The following is an 18,256-nucleotide window of genomic DNA, read 5'->3' on the forward strand; positions in this document are numbered from 1 at the left end:
ACGAGAAAAACTGTTCAAAATGTTATGCTTAAGAAGTTATTTTATTTTAATGACGGTATTTTCAAAAACAAAATAATTTTAGAGTTAGATTTGAAGTTGCAATGTTAAAAGTTATGTTGGTTTACAATAAAACATTAAGAGTTAATAAATTTTGTTCCAAAACACTCAAAGTAATGTACGAACCTAGTATTTAGAACACTTTTTATTTTTCAAATGAAAAAATTGTATAAAATATGAGATAAATCAAAAAGTATATATATAAAACTTAGAATTTTTATTAACACATTTTTATGAATATTAGAGCATCTTTTTCGTTCTTTATTTTTTTTAATATTTGCTTAACTCATTTTATATTTAAATTTTAGTTTTTAAAAGAAAACAAATTTAAAAAGTAAAAACAAAGTAAAATATTTTAAAGGAAACGAAAAATAAAAGGCAATAAAGTTTTTTATAAGAACATAATTGATAAAAAGATTATGTTAGGAGTGCCTTCTAAGAAATTGTTCGCTTAATTCTTATATAACCTAAAGGAGAAATGAACTTAGGTAGCAATTCCTAGATTACTTATAATAAGCTTAAACATATCTCACAAACTTGAGTTCATCCAGAACAACATAATACTTTAAATGTGTTTCATTAATATTTTATTTTTATTCTTCTAATAACACTCAACTTAAAAACACCTATTTTTTATTCTTCTAAGAACCAATTCTAGGTTTTAAAGTTTTTTTATGGGAATTTATTTATTTTAAAGGTTATATATAAGAATAATGATTTGCTAAAGTAATGACAACTTGAAATTATATTTAAAAGTGAGTCTAAGCTGAAAAAACATTGAAAAAAATAATGTATAAGCAACCTTTTTAAAGCTTTTGTTTATTGGTAGTTTATTTATAGCCTTTTCCCTAACGAACCTAACCGAAACATATCAAAAGTTAAACTTTAAAAAAAGAGATAAGAAAAACAATTTCTTTTATTTTTGCTGTTTAAAACTTTTTTTGAGTCCAACGAACTTCGAAGTATATTAGCAGTGATTTTTATACTTTTCATTATGTTTTTCATACTTGTATAGTAGATACTGTCACATAACATACATAGAGATATATGTGGTAAACTGATACAAAATGAAAAAAAAAATGCTTAATGTTAAATTTTAAAAGAAAAAAAAATATTTTAAAGACGGTAGTTTTAAAAGCAACATAAATTTAAAGTTAGATAAGAAGTTGCAATGTTAAAAGTTGTGTTGGTTTACAATAAAATATTAAGAGTCAATTATTTTTATTACAAAACACTCAAAGTAATGTTCGAACCTAGTATTTAGAACACTTCTTATTTTTGAAAAGAAAAACTTCGTATAAAATACGAAATAAATGAATAAAAATTGTATATAAAACTTAGAATTTTTATTCGAGGCATTTATATTTAGTTTAGAGTATCTTTTTAGCACTTTTAATTTTTTTAACATTTGCTTAATTTTATTTTATATAAAAATTTTGACGACGAATTTTTTTTCAAAAAAATTAAAAGACAGGAAAATTTTTTAGAGGAATTTTTTAATAAGGCAATTATGTTTTTTATAAGAAGGTAATTGATAAAAAGATTATCTTAGGAGTGCCTCCTAAGGATTTCTTATTTAGACATTTGTATAATCTGAAAGGAGATATGCACTTAGGTAGCAACTACTAGATAACTTAGAATAAGCTTAAACATATCTCACAAACTTGAGTACATCACAAGCAACATAATACCTTAACTGTGTTTTATTAATATTTTAGTTTTATTATTCTAAAAACACTTCTTATGTTTACACAACAATAATACTTGGTAAGGACTAACAAGAGCACAATAGGTGTGTATTAGCTTAGACATTTCTTACAAATATGTATTCATTGTGGATATAAAATACTAGGAGTATGTCTTATTTAATTTCTTTTTTGCTAACTAAACTCAATAGTTTACATATGAATGACACCAAATTAAAAATAACAGAAGCATAATAATAAATTTAAATATGGATTACAAACTTGAATCCATCAAAAAAGAAATAATTCCTAGAATGCTCCTTCACGCAATGAGCCGGCCATTTAATGACCCTGTTGATCCGAATGTTCAAGATATACAGGTAAGTTTTTTTTGAAGTATTCAAACAGTATTTAGTTATTGTTTTTAAATAACCACAAAAAATTGTACCGATATATATTATTTGTGTTTTTTGTTAATTATGAATATATTGTAGTTCTCTATAAAAACAACTATTTTGTTAAACTAATCTAAATAATTGCCTACATAATGATAAAAATCATTGCATGTAAGGTTTAAATGATGGACTTAATGATAATTTGATGATTTTTTTAGTTTGACTCGCTAAAATCATTTTGAAACTGGCATTTTATTACTAAAAATCAGCTTAGAGCACCTGTTTGTGTTTATTGTTTTAGATTTAACTTGCACTATTCATCTTAGTTGATTTTAAACAACTTGTCATAACAAAATAATTTTCAATTGAAACTTTATAAAGCCAATTTATAATTGATGATGTTATATCAAGATAACAAACAAAAATGAACAAAAAATAACCAGTACAGTGTACATGTTTAAAATAGTATACTTTGAAAATAGTCATAAGTTTCACCATGTTTATTTATAGTTTTTTATTTTACTTTTTGTAAGTATTCTTTTTAAAATTTTTAAGTATATTTAATTTTAAGAACTGCAAATAGTTCAAGATAGGCATTAATAACTGGAAATTACAATATACAATATCACCTTATATAGTAATAAATGTTTTACAGGACTACTTTAAAGTCATCAAAAAGCCAATGTGCATCGGAGATATAAAGAAAAAACTGGACAACAACATGTACAAAAATGCTGACGAATTTTTAGCAGATTTTGAATTGATGTTCAAAAACTCTTACGAGTACATTTCTGTAAGTTTTAAGTTTTTTTTTTTCATTCAAAGGGAATACTATAGCTCACTAATAAAACAAATGTATAATAATATAATAATAACTAAGTGTTGCTTCTTGTTTTTTACAGATTTAATACATACTACTTGATTTTTTGATGTTTAAACATACGTTTTTTAATTAAATTTAATATTTTCTATATTAAAAAGATGTAAAAAAATTCACATCTAATATTAAAAAACAGCCCGGATACAAAATAGTCGATATGGCTCTTGAACTTCAAGAATATTTAATGAGACAACTTAGTGAGCTGGTATCAAAAGAAGAGAGTAGAAGGAAAAGCAGATCCACAAAAGTGAGAATTTATAATTTTAATTCTATGTTTAATACTATACATTTAATGCAAATAATAAGATTTAAAAGAAACTGTTAACAATGTGTAATTTCTTAATTTATGTTAAAAACAATTTTTCGTGAAGTTAAGAACTAAAATAGTTATGCTTCAACTTATTTTTGGAATACTTTGCTTAAATAAATAAAAAACCTTATTACAAAAAAATGCAAACTTAACATGTTTCAAGTAAGGAAAACATAATTATAGTATTTTTTATAAACATCAAAACAATTTTTGTAACTTTTAAATTTCTTTAGACAAACCAAAAAACATCAATTGCAAAACTTGATTCGTCAGATGAAGAACTTTTACAAAAAACAAAAAATAAAACAATATTAGTTTTTTTTATATTACATACTTTAAATAAATGTTGCTATATTATAAAATATAAACTACGAGTTCTTTAAAGTTTTAAATCTAGTTATGCAAACTACTTCTAAAAAGTAACGTTTATGTTCGCACAAATGTAAAACTTATAGACTAAAGCCTTTTTTTTTGATAAATATAATTTGTGTTTATTTTTACAGTTAAACATTTTTACGTCTGTAATATGTTAAAATTTTATATCTAGAAAGTTTTAATATTTTATTTATTTTAAACTTATATTCCTGAAAAATTGTTACAGCAACTTTAGAGTACAACCAAAAAGGTCTATCGCTGCTACAAAAAGTTATTTTGAAGAAGATATCGAATCTGATGAAAGTAATTGTGATAAAGGTCAACAGAAAGTACCGCCATTGAAAATCAGAAAGAAAAACAAAAATGTTTTACACGTTGGCAAGGTAAGTTTTTTATCAAAAGCTGCTATATTGGTGAATATAATGTTTACTGATTTAGTAGTAAATCTATATTAAATGTAGTAAGACATATTATTTACGTAAAACTACAAAAATTGTATTTCTTAAAAAACGGATGTACAATGATGTAAATTCATGTTCCTAATATCAAAAGTCGTGTTTTAAAATTAGATATAATTTAATTCATTTAACTTAAGTTTTAAAATTATAAAAGAAATTAATAGCCAATACAAAAAACATTTTTTTGACTAAATCAATCATAAATTTGTTAAAGAATAAAAAACATTAAACAAGTGTATCATTCATCTTTTGTTCTAGGTTGAATACAATCAAAAAATAAATAACATATAAATAATCTATCTAAGTTATATATAGAAATAATATGTTTGTTACTTTTTATTAAAAATTTGTATAGATTAATTAAAAAACTTTTGCACAAAATGACTTAGTTAGTTCGGAAACAAAATTAAATCACAAAAACAAAAACAGAGTCGTGAGGTAGATTTAAAGGCTTCAAGTAGTCAAACTCTTCATTCTCAAATCAAAACAACCAGACCAATCAAAAAAGAAACTAAAAAGTATCATAACGTCGTCAACAAAAAATCTGCAAACTGTAAGTTTTGTTCCAGTTATCAATAATTTAAAGAAATAACAATTTATTATTAAGAGGAACAAACATCAAAATTTAAATTTAATTGTTATTCAACAAGAAATGTCAGTAAAATTATTTAAACATACTGTTTTTTATTTTAGACTCTTCAGCTCAAAAGCAAGCAAGAAAAAGTTTGTACAACAAGAACCATAGAAAACTTGAAAGATTTAAGAAGAACTACATGAGATCGAAAAATATATCGCACAGTTCAAAAAGGTAAGGATTTTTAACAGACTAAACAATTATTCTATTTTATTTATAAATTTAAACTATAAATCTAACTTTTTTGTTAAGTTTTATAAGCTCCGTTTATAAGTCAAAAAAATATAAACTCATCTGTACGTTAAGTAAGTTCACACTTTTGTCATGTTTGTATGTAAAACCATAGTTGATTTATATAGTTTGTATTCGTAGACGGTTTAATTCTAGTTAATATGGTTTTATAATGGTTTTAGATGAGCATATATGATTTTTTAATGATTTAAATATTCTAACAAGCGAGTTTATTTATTGGACCCTGTTTGTTTTTTGATAACATTGTATATAAGTTTTTTAGAAATTATAAATACTAGATTTTTTTATTTAACTTGTTAACTAATTTGTTATCAGTGTAAATACAAGCAATCAGTTGACTTATTACTGATTTAGTAGTAAATCTATTTTAAATGTAGTAAGACGTAAAATTTATGTAAAACTACAAAAGTTGTATTTCATAAACAACGGATATAAAATGATGTAAATACATGTCAATAAAATCAAAAGTCATGTTTCACAATTATGTATAATTTAATTATCAAAATAATTAAGATTTAAAATAATAAAATAAATTTATAGCCAATACAAAAATCATATTTTTTGACTAGAATAATCATAAATTTATTAAAGAAAATAAAGCTACTTTAACAGTTAGAGAACGTTAAGGTTTTTACTAGGTGCATAGACAGGAAAATGTAACTCATATACAACGAACTTTGTTAAACTCACAAAAATATGTAATATTTATTTTTTAATTTAATATTAATTGAACACAACTTTAAGTTACCACAATTTAAAAAAATAATCAGCTTAGTTTTAATAAATACACTCATTAGACATTATTTACATGTATCTTCTAACGTAGCTATGTTCTAAGTGAAATGTTTTTTATATATTTTTTGTTGATTTAAAACAAAACAGAACTTCAGACAAAATGATCAACAGAAAAAATTCAAGCGAGAATGCTTTAATAAAAAAAAAGAGTACAATAATTGGAAATAAGAGAGTAAGTCCTCATTACTTACAGCACAAACCGCATAACAGAATAAATAAAGTGGACACGGATAGAAATGTGCAAAATATTAATCGACTTCAAAAGTGAGTTTAAGCTTGAAAAATAATATTTTTGGAAACTCTGTAAAGCTTTTAAACTACTTTAGGTCATTTTTATTTATTTACTAATTTTTCTACTTATTAAAAAAACTAGCTCTTTACAGTTGATAGAGTTTGATAGAGTAGAATTGTATTTTTGATAAAAAAATTATCTGCCTGTTAAAAGCAAGGTTTATTTTTTCACTCTTTTCATCGAAATAAAGCTATTTTGATCCGTTTAAAGCTGTTCTATGGCAATTCAAATCATTTCGATTCAAATTTAAAAAATTTTTAGGATAATTTATAAAAAGTTACTGATTATTTATTATACTAGCTTTCTTTATTATTCTTCAGTAGTTTAAGTTTTAGAACTCGACCTTTTTGACGCTTTTTGCTTTGCAATTAACCTAATAAAACTCACAAAAGTTTATAGTAATTAGCTTTTAAATTAACGGTAATTAAACACAACTTAAAGTTGCCACATTCCTAACAAAAAATAACCAGCTTAGTTTTAATAAATACACTCACTAGACACTATTCGAATGTATCTACTAACTTAGCTATGTTCTAAGTGACAAGCTTTTTCCATATTTCTGATTAATTATAACAAAACAGAACGTCTAATCTTCCAAAAGTGCCTAATAGCAATGAAAAAACCACTTTGGGATTTACACTTGCTCTTTTACCAGAAAAATGGACTGATGGAAATGAAGCAAATAAGGAAACGCTTTTAAAAGATTTAACCCGTAACGATGAAGAGACTGAAAAGGTAGATAAAGTTATTTTTGTAAATTTAGTTTAGATTTAAAAAATGAATGCGAATAATTTTACTAGATAGTTTAAGCATTAAATAAAGAGTACACTTAATATATATATATAGAATTCACCAAATACTAAAAAACTATACAGTATTTAATACAGTGAAGTTATTCTTTGCATTGTTACAACATTAGAGCTTAGTTTTTAAAGTATTGTACTATAAAAGAAAAGTATTTATTGTCAACTTTAAAAATTTTATTCTAATATCATATTAAACAATTTAAGAAACAATTGTTCTATATACTTGAAAAAATTTAGATTCCTTAAATAATAATAATTTAATTTTTGTTATTTTAGCATCATTAAAAAAAAACCTTGATAAAATCAGATCTCGAAAAATTATTATTTTCACTTTTAAAACTCACTTTTTTTTTTCTAAATAACTTCAAAGGATTGTAATAAACAACCATATAAAATATTAAGTATATCAAAACATAACTACGCATTTTAAATCCGTAAAATTTCTAAACAGGTGTGCGATAAACATGTGAAAGATATCAAAGAAGTAAAAGCGAGCAAAATCAATGCAACAAATTTTAAACGTATGTTTCAATTATTAAAATAACTTAACAAAGTCAATTCCATTTTTAACAAAGTAGATAGCACACCTTAATCCAAAAATGAATGATAAATTAATAATTTTATTATAAGTACATTACGTCTATAAAAAATAAATAAACTCAGCAAAAACGTAACCTTAAATATATTTTAGAACAAACGACCTCCATCTTTGATCAGGTCTTAGAAAGTCAAAAGAAAACCTTCGGAGATTGTACCAAGGGACAAAACACTAACAAAAGTGAAGAGCAAATCGTCAAGCAGAGCTTGGAGGGAAACGTTGCCAATGTACAATCTAATGATCACCTTTCATAGTGAGTTAAAGATAAAACAAAGATTTGTTGTAGAATTTTATATAATTGTAAAACTGTTTTGAGCCTTTTTTTATCAGACTAATTTAGTAAACTAGTATTAATCAGTAAACTTTATTGGAAAAAAATTGTTAGATTTTATTTTTAAGGCAAAAATAGTATGCTTTTTAAAAGCAAGGCTTATTATTTTATTATCTTTAACGAAATAAAGCTATTTGGGACCGTATAAGCTGTTCCATAGCAACTTAGCTCATTTTAAATTAAGTTAAGTAAAGATTAATGATAATCTTTGAAAGTTACTGATCATTCATCATCCTAATTTTCCTTATACTCTTTAGTAGTGTTAGTTTTATAACTCGACCTTTTAGACCTTTTTCTTATTTTTTATCATTTCCAAATAAACTAATTAAAACTATTAGTTAATTTTTTATATTTATACTTTTCATAGTGCAACACCCCTAAGAATACCAGCAGAAAATCAACGGTTGAGAGAAGAAGCCCATCGTAGAAGACTTGCGCAACCAACATTCGATTTGCTGGAGCAAGCTAGATTAATGACTGATTTTGAAACGGAAAATTCATGTTTTAATTTTAGTCTTTAATTTTCTTTTAGAGTTTGTTTACAATTTCGTCTGCAAATAAATAGTACAACATTACCATGACTTCTTATTTATTTCGTTTTCTTAATTTAAGGATAAAAACTTAACGTCAAAACTTTAACTATATACTTCTTCCAAAAGTTTGAATAACAAAATCTTTTTATAATTTTTTAAGTAATGATTTTTAAACTGAAAAAAAATATGGGCTTTTAAAATCATATTTCAAAAAAACTAATTTATTTTTACTGATAAGCTTTAACTACAAAAAAAGTTTAGGACATTAGAAAAGTTTGCGGTTTTCGTTTATCTTACTTTGATATTTTATTGAATGCTAAAAATAATAACTCGAAAACTAATTCTTTTAAATTAAAAAAAATAGTTGTCTACCGGCTAAAAAATCTTAGGATCTTGCCCGATTAAGATCCTAAATACTTGTCAAAACTCTTTTTGGTTTCTAGTCTAAGATATTACAGTATTGTCAGATAGAGTACTTCTCACAAGTATGCTACTCAAAGCAACCCGTAAAGATCACTGCTCTGGTTAGAAAGTCAAGTTGTTTTAGTTATCTATCGATTCCGTTTCAAAAGGATGCGGCTGAATCTAAAATCGTTTTTAAAAAAAGGAACTAAAAAGGTCTGGCCCGACCCTCCGACATGTAAACTAGTCAATTTTTAATATATTGTATTATTATTGAAGTTATAGAAGATGAAAACAATTTTCTCATTATAAAGTTAAATGTAAAAAATAGTAAAAAAGGCAGATTCGGTTCGCAAGCAAAGCAACTTTTTTATTAACAAATTTAAAAATACCGAGAATTAAAAAAAAAACTGATAGTTTGTTTTTTTATTAACAGATTATAGTTTTACCTGAGTAAAGTGTGAATAAATATAATTAAAATTCCTAAAAAAGGAAAATGTAGTAACATTTTTAGGTCGTTTAGTTTATGCTACTAGATACTAACCTGTATGATATGTTTTTAACTAGGAAATTAAAATACCATGTAAAAAGATAAAACTATTTAGACAAGGGGTCGGTAGCCTTATGTAACTCACAGGCCAACTTTCCTAGGAACAATTGCTAGCGGGCCACACTATTTAGAAAAAAAACCTTTGAGGGCCGCATTAATAAAAAAGGTTCTAGTATTAACAAGCAAAATAATATTAAGATGAAAACTATGGTATATTAAGCAATATAAGAGCACTAGCACTAATAAAGAGTAGTAATTTATCTAAGAGTCTAACTGTAAATTTTTATTACAAGTCTCAAACTGTTTATGAAATGTATATTTCTGACTGAAAAAGAGTTCGCAGGCCGCAGATTTTAACTTTAAGGGCTGCATTTAGCCCGCGGGCCGAAGTTTGCCTACCCCTAATTTAGCCGTTTGTAAACTTGTGGATTTGGATAAAATTCCTTGAACTGATACAGTAACTGTTTTTTGAAACTTAATTGAAATCATCTTAAACATTTTTAAAAAATAGTAGCAAAATTAAAACCTAAGTAACATTAACTAAAAAATCATAAAATTGCAACAAAAATAAACCTTAAAGTATTACTATGATTAGGATGGTTTTAAAAGTTAAGCCCTTTTACCTTTCAGCTGTAAGGCAATTTATAAGTAGGAAATATCATGAAAACAATCTGTGGAAATTTTAAGATGTTTTAAACAAGAGTCAATTGAGACGTCATCAGTTTTAACCTATATAACAATCCCTATGTAAGCTGAATGGGACCTTAAAATTTTGACCTTGTTCGATTAAGATTTTTTAGAATTTTAAGAATTACGACAAAAAACCTTCTAACTATGAAAAAATACTTTGAAGATACTACAAAATAGTTTATATGTCTTTTAACCCTAAAAACATAAGTTAATGAGTGTTTGCAGTCACCGTAAAGTATCTATTTGTCATTTAAATGTCAAGTTTTGTGACTTATTTTGCATAGCATTAAAATCAATAAAATCTTTTATTCGTATAGTGAACTACAAAAGATCTTTGTTTGTAAATCATACTGAAAAATTTATGTAAAAAAAATAAATGACAGGTTTTATAAGTAATTATTATTATAGATTGTTTACTGAACAATAGAAAGGTGCTCAGCAAATTTATTCAAGGACATGGTTTAAAATAAAATTTTATTTATATTATTATAAATCCACGTTATTGCAATCTGTCATAAGCTAACAATTATTTTTTCGAATATTTAAAACGTATAGAATTAAATATTAGACGTAAAATATAAGAGCTTATACTAGATTATCGAATTTTAGTTGTCTAAATTTGAATTGTCAAGATGTGAGTTGTCGTAATTTTAGTTGTAAAAATATGAACAGTTGTCCACCCATTTTATTTTAACAATTTTAAAGTTTAAAAACAACTATCGACTTTATAACTTTTTTACTTTACGCTAGTTTATTTTAAAATTTTTATAATTCTAGTACACTTATACATCATAGAAAATACATGGTTAAGTTTTAATTTTTTTATTAGTTTAATCGAAATGTCTGTTTGCATATTTTGTGAAATTTATAATTTCTTTACTATAATTTAAAAAAATGTAATTTTCTGTTTTGTAATTAATTTACCAACTGTAGTTAAAAACTTCTAACTAATAGTTGCTAAAGGGTCCTTACCATAAATTAAAAAATAAAAATAGCCAAACGAAAACGTTATACACAAGAAATATTTAGCTAAAACAAATTGTTTTTCGTACTACATCACTAAAGTACTTCAATTTCGCATACTAGTAAAAAAATGTGGAAATAAAGTGTAGCATTTTATGATGCAAAAATATTGTTCATCAAAAATGTTTCTTAAAAAAAAAACATGGTAGTCAAATTCAAATTTTCAGTTTATAATGCGCTTACAAGTTTTTGGTATACTTTTTGTTATAGTTTTTGTCCTAGCCGAGCATAATTACGACAAATTGTTTTTTACTTATTTTTTTATGTTACATTTCTTTGAGTTTAATTTCAATATATATTTTATTTTCAATATTTCTCTTAACCATTACCCTTTGTAATGTAGTGGTTCTCAAGTTTTGTAAGGTGGAAATTGCACAAAGACTTTTTTGCACAACAAAAAAATTTTGCAAGGAGACATTTTTGCATGGATTGTATTTTTTCTATTTTTTTTAATAACACTATTACCCCTAAATAACCCTTGCCCTTGATGAGTAACTATTTTTTTTGTCATGTTATTTTTCATTTGTTATTTATGTTTAGTAATTTTTTTTAACTATCACTGTTATCTCTTACCCTTACTTGTTTTTTTTTTATTTAGGTTTTTTATTTAATAATAATTTTTATTAGTTATTTTTTGTTTTTATTTTTATTATTACTGTTACTTATAAATCAATGTTATATATGAAAATAAGAGTTGATCTATATAAAACTTGTGTGTATTTGAATAAATAATATAACAAGTGTATATTTATTGAATAATCAATGTTTACCTTGTACAGTAACTATTTTTTATTACTATTAATTATTCATACTCAGGTGGTCTAATTTTTAGCGCATTACAACGTTTAGAAAAGAATTGTATAATGTTATCTGTACAGAAAATTAAGCTTTTTGTTTTTATTTCTTTACTTTAAAAATAGACCTAGGTTTTTTAATTTTTTTAAGCTAAAATACTTTAGGTTGTAGTATATGAGACTTCCCTTCTTAAGTGCTATATATGGTTTCTCAGATGTAAACTAAGCTCTTAGTACATCTAGTTTAGATATTAGTCTTAAAATTTTTTTAATACAGCTAAAATATTCTAACTGTATTACCTGCAAATATAGTTAATTTTGTAAGTATACAAAAAAAAGTTAAAATGTTTAAAAAATATATTTATATTATACGTTTTGTAAAGTACTAATTGTCTAAGTTTTCTGTATGTAATGTTTTTGTTAAGAATAGTTCAAAACGCTATTTTCATAAAGTTAATGCTATTTATAGAGTATTACATTCATTAAAAATAATTTTGCATTGTAACTTTTAATTTGAATGTATATTAATTACATTTATAAATACATTATGATAATAAGTTATATGGTAGTTTTACACTGTTGCTTGTCTGGTAAGTTATTTGGTTATATAATTAAATAGTCTTCAATCATGTTTGAAGTGTTTTTTATGCGTTTATAATTAAACAAATAATACTGCACATTCGGTAAAAAATTTTTTATTAATAAATACATTCTATCAGGCAAGTAGGTTAGTATGTTTCTGCAAGACTGCAGAAATGTAAAGCTTTTTGCAAAAAAAAAGCTTTTGTTTCAATCATTCATCTTAAACGAGCCCTGCTTTATTAGCTTTTATTATTCTTTTATACTTAGTTTTGCTCTCTTAATAAAAAGTTTTGACATATATGTACTTGAAAGTACTTTTAGTGTCATTAAAACTGAACAAATTGAATATACCTCAATTGTATACATTTTGTTAATGTAGATTTCATTTATCAAAAAGCTAAAAATTTCAAAATTTATTTTAATAAAATTAGTAGATTTTTTTCAAAATTCAAAATTTTGCAGACGCTGCTAAAGGTACGATTACGACTATTTTCAAAAATCCTAGTTTAAACTTTCACTAACTGTTAAAGACTTAAGTTATATTAAGTACTTTGCAAATGTTTTCAAAAGGCACTACTAATCATTACGAGTAATGTGTTAATAAGTATAGATAATTGATACGAGCTTTTGTTTGTTTATAAATGACGTAAATATGAGAATAAAAAATCTAATAGTTACCTATTCGTAAATACTTTATCACATAAAATTTTAGTTTTCTTCTTACATAATTATGTTTAAAAGGTGTTGTAGAAAACTAAATAGTAAGTAGTAAGAACAAAAGTATAAAATGTTTACATAATTTTTCATATTAAAAAAAAAAAAGTTTTTAAAATGTTAAAAGTATACAAATCATTTCTGATGAAAAAAATATGTATCATTAAAAACAAATATGAAAAACGTTGTTATTTTAATTACAGCAGTTGTAGTTACTATAAACCAATAAAACTTTCAATTAAAATTTTACTTTTAAGAACGTAATAATTTTTTAAACTTTAATTATACGATAAAAAGTTAGAATTTGAGTAAAAGTTTTGAAGTAAAGTATTTTTATGCTCTGTAAATAAAAATTTAACGTGAGTGTATAAATATACATATTTTAAACAGTTTTTTTTCAAAGAATTCAAATTTAGTTTAGCTTGGAAAGTTTATACATTAAACTTGCAAGCATCAATAAAAAAAAGTTTGTAATTCTTTTAACTTTGTTGAATAGAATGATTTTGTTATACAAAATCAATAAATATTATTGCTTTATTACTTTACAATAAAATTAAACAGATGTATTATAAAATTGAAATACTTATTTATGTTAAAATAAATAAACTACGTGTTAGTTATAAGTGAATAATAAAAACAACTATTAAGTTTTTGTTTACACTTGATCTAACATAGTAATTTTCTACAATTTTAATTATAGTTATGACTACTGATAGTTTATATTAAAAAAGATAAAGTGAAAATTTTAATTTGTTTTTTAAAATGGGAATAAAAACTATATAAATAACTATTCGAAAAATTTGTAAACATAAATTAAACGCGCTTTTACATGGGCTGAATAAATTATTAAACCTTTTGCTTGTAACTTCTTATAAATTTATAAAAATTTCATAAATAATCATAAACATGCTTCAATGACAACGTTTGTTTAAGATTAATTTATGGGCATATTCACATGCGCTGCAAATAAAAGTTGAAAAACTAAAGTCTCAAAACAACACATTTACTTATATATTGTTAATTCTAAAGTTAAAGTTAATATTTTATAACATAAACGTCACTGTATCCCTTAATACGCACAACTAAATACGTAAATTTCATTATGTGTTTTAAAATTTATTTTTGATACTATATTTTTACTTGTTTTATCATTTCGAATACAAAATATTATAAAGATATTTATTTTAACTTCTACAAAACTACAAAATTTGAGTAAAAACATAAACAATGTGTAATCTATTCCTTCATACATCAAGTTATTACACCAAACTTTTTGAACATTTTTTGTTGTACAATAAACTTTTGATATTGACTGTTTTTATTATTTTAAACATATATTAATTCGAATAAAATAATAAAAATTGTTAGACTTGTTTTATTTTATTATTTAAATATTTCGTTAAAATCTATATTAAAGATTAATTATAAGAATCAACTTAACACCATAAACTATTAATCTATTCCTACAAAAGAAGGGGAATAATCGTATCAAAATCATTATGCATACCTTATTATAGTTACACTTATAAATACGCACATGTTAAAGTCCTGCTTGTTTGCGCTTTTTTTAGCAATAGAATATAAGTAGCAGTAGTCAGTGCCCAGTGGTAGTTAGAATTCTGTTGTAGCAGAGATGCTTTTTTTTTTTCTAATGTAAAACAAAAATTTGTACGACTACGCTTATTTAAGTTCTATATGAATTATAATTATATACAGAAAATGTAACCTTGTTATTAGTGCTATGAAACTTAAGAAAAAAAAAACTACATTTATTTTTGTTTGATAAAAAAAAGTTAACTACCGGCAATAACTTAAAATTGTTCGGAAACTTTTTAAGTAATATATATCCTTGAAAGTTATTTTTAATACAATAAGGTTTTTATAAAGTAAAAAACGACATAATAATTTTATTCTGTTTACACTGTAAATTTTGCTATGTAAATAATTAATCTAACATGTTTAATTATCAATAAATTGATGTTATTAATAATGTTTTGTTTCAAAATTAACGCTATTGTTAAAAAAATTAACATAATAAATATTTAACTGATAATCGCTCTATAAAAATTGTAAAACTTTACAGACGTCATGCCACAAATATTTGCTTCATTTTATTGTATATTAAGATGAAAAGTTAAAGTGTTATCTGGGCTCCGTATGCGGATTTTTTCAGCGTAGTAATGCGCTTACTATTATAAGGTAACTAAATAAAAATTCAAATAAAAAATTGATAGTAATTTTGTTTTTTATTATCTGAATTCAAACAATTAAATTAATGCAGTAGTTTTTAACTAAATTATATTAGTGGTTAGTATTAAGCTAGTAACTTATTTGTGAGCACAAAAAATTCAATTTACAACATTCTTCTTATATAAAGTTTGCTGCAATTAATTATAAAATTAATTAAATTTTTTCTATTGATAAATACAACTTTTCATATTTTAGTCTAAATTGTTGATTAGAATATTAGTAAACTGTGGTGTAGGACTAAATAACAATTTTTTTCTGTACATCAAGTTATTACACCAAACTTTTTGAACATTTTTTGTTGTACAATAAACTTTTGATATTGATTGTTTTTATTATTTTTAAACATATATTAATTCGAATAACATAAAAAAAATTGTTAGACTTGTTTTGTTTTTATTATTTAAATATTTCGTTAAAATCTATATTAAAGATTAATTATAAGACTCAACTTAACACAATAAACTATTAATTTATTAAACTTTATTATTTTAGGCTAAAAAACTTTCAAGTATTAGTTAGATAAGTATTTGGTATACTATCAAAATCCACCCGATCAAAATCCAACCGCGTTCAGAATCCACCCGATTTTTTTTTCTACTAACTTACTTCATATAACAAAAACAAAATATTTACTTTTTATTTATTTTTCACTATCACTGTTACCCTAATTCTTACCATTGGTCTGTTAGCGGTTTTTAAATTTGACTAAGTGGATTTTGAGCACGTTTCAAGTATTTGTATACTAATAGTTTAATGATACTATTGTTATTGACTAACTAAGTGGCTTCAAGTATTTGATAGTTGTATTACTTAAAAAAAAAAATTAAAAAAAGTACAATAAATGCTTTAAAGTATATTGATGTAAAAGCTAACAACACTTTTAATTGATTAAACATACAACGATTAAAAAACAAATAGTGAAGAAAGTAATTGTTACAAACTTTAAGAGATTTGTTTTTTAATAATAAAACTTAATGACAGGATTATTTTGTAAAAAAAGAGTTGAAGTAAGTTCTAAAGTATGTATAAAAAAACTTATTTTTGTTCACGTTTATAAAACCAACGATTTTAGATATTTATTAAAATTTTCTAAATGCCTAGTATATTATGCAATATTTAACAAACTTTAAATTGATTCTGCAATTAAAAGGGCATATAAAACTACAAAAGATCGTTTGATATAAATAAATGTACAATTAATACAAACAAACTTAGTCAAACTAAATACATATTATAAACATTAATATCGATAAATTTCAATTAAAATATTTTTAATTTTATTTAAATTTTTTGATTGAATTATTCTGGTTATTTCAGAAGACATAAAAGTTCTAGATTTTAATTGATACTAAAACTAACATCTTTTCCAACTATTAGTTGGTTTATTAATATCATTTCGACTACTAACTGAATGATTCTGAAGTCTTTAAAAATGTACAGTTTTTAAATTAATCAAATTCTATTTTATATTAAGTACAGTTCATTACAAAAAATTCCGGAGTTTAAATTAACTATTTTTAAAGAATTATTTTACTTCGATTTAAGATTTAAGCATATCATATGTGTTTTAACTTTCATTGCTTTTAACAAAATGTTATTTATTAGCTGTAAAAATTCTCTGCTTAGGTACACATTTAATCAATATCACTTTTTATTTTACAATATATCATAATAAAAATCATAAAAAGAAAAGTTTCAGCAATAAAACATTTTCAGTTGCAGCTTTGAAATTAAAAAAAATACACAAAACATGTATAATTCTTCTGATCATTTTTCAAAACAGATTGTATTTAAAAAAATAGTCCATTTTAAATTTAATACAGTTAAAGATAGGTATACACAAATACTATTTGATAGTATACTCAACTGTATTTAATTTTATAATCAAAACTTAAAAATGATCAGTGCCAATTTTTCTAAACACTGCTTTATAAATTTTTATTAACATGTTATGTATGTGAAAATATGGTCGGATATAATAGAGTTTTAGAAAATATTATTAACTCAAAAGTATTTAATTTTATGTTATAAATATTATATAGTTAGAACAATATGTTGTTTGAAAAATAAATAATTTAAATAACTTTTAAGTGAATAAAAAGAACAATTATTAAAAATCAAATAGTGGAGATATAAAATAAAAGAAAATTGTAAAATATATATTTATTTTTTTTGATAAAACCATACTAATTTGTTATACAATATATAAAATTCAATCAATACTACACTGAATAAGCATGAAATTAAGAAAATAAAATTATTAGAATGGTTGTTTTGTTTTAATTAAAAATTAGAAGTACGTAAAACAAATATAAAGTTACTTTTTCCAAATAAATGATGAGAAAAATCTAAAATGACTAATTCTAATTCTTAATGCCGTGTATCGGTAGTTAAAGTGTGTTTAATCCAATTTAAAATGCTTATATAATACTTAAATAATTGCAAAACTCTTACTAAACTAAAAAAGTAAACGTGTGATTCACCATAACAAAAAAAATATATAAAACATATCTATATCAAAAGCACTGCATCTAAAAAATAAAACTTACACAAAAGAACTTTACATAATAAAAAACAAGCTTTTTAAGGAATACGCGTATTAAGTAGTTTTGAATTAAATAACTGATTTCTTTTTTTCATAATAACACAGCAGCATAATGAAAATATGACTAAAAATTTCGAAGAAGTTTTAGCAAAATTTTATCTAGGACAAAAACATATGTTTTTATTTTAATATATGTTTTAAATTGGTTCAAGTGTCTCGGTTCTTAATTTTTCTATGTTTCACAAATACTATGATGATAATAATTTTTAAGCGTGTTTATACAACTAAAATAATAATCTTAATCT

Source organism: Thalia democratica, chromosome 3 (genome assembly GCF_965202585.1).
Source record: "Thalia democratica chromosome 3, ktThaDemo2.hap1.1, whole genome shotgun sequence".
Taxonomy (NCBI): domain Eukaryota; kingdom Metazoa; phylum Chordata; class Thaliacea; order Salpida; family Salpidae; genus Thalia; species Thalia democratica.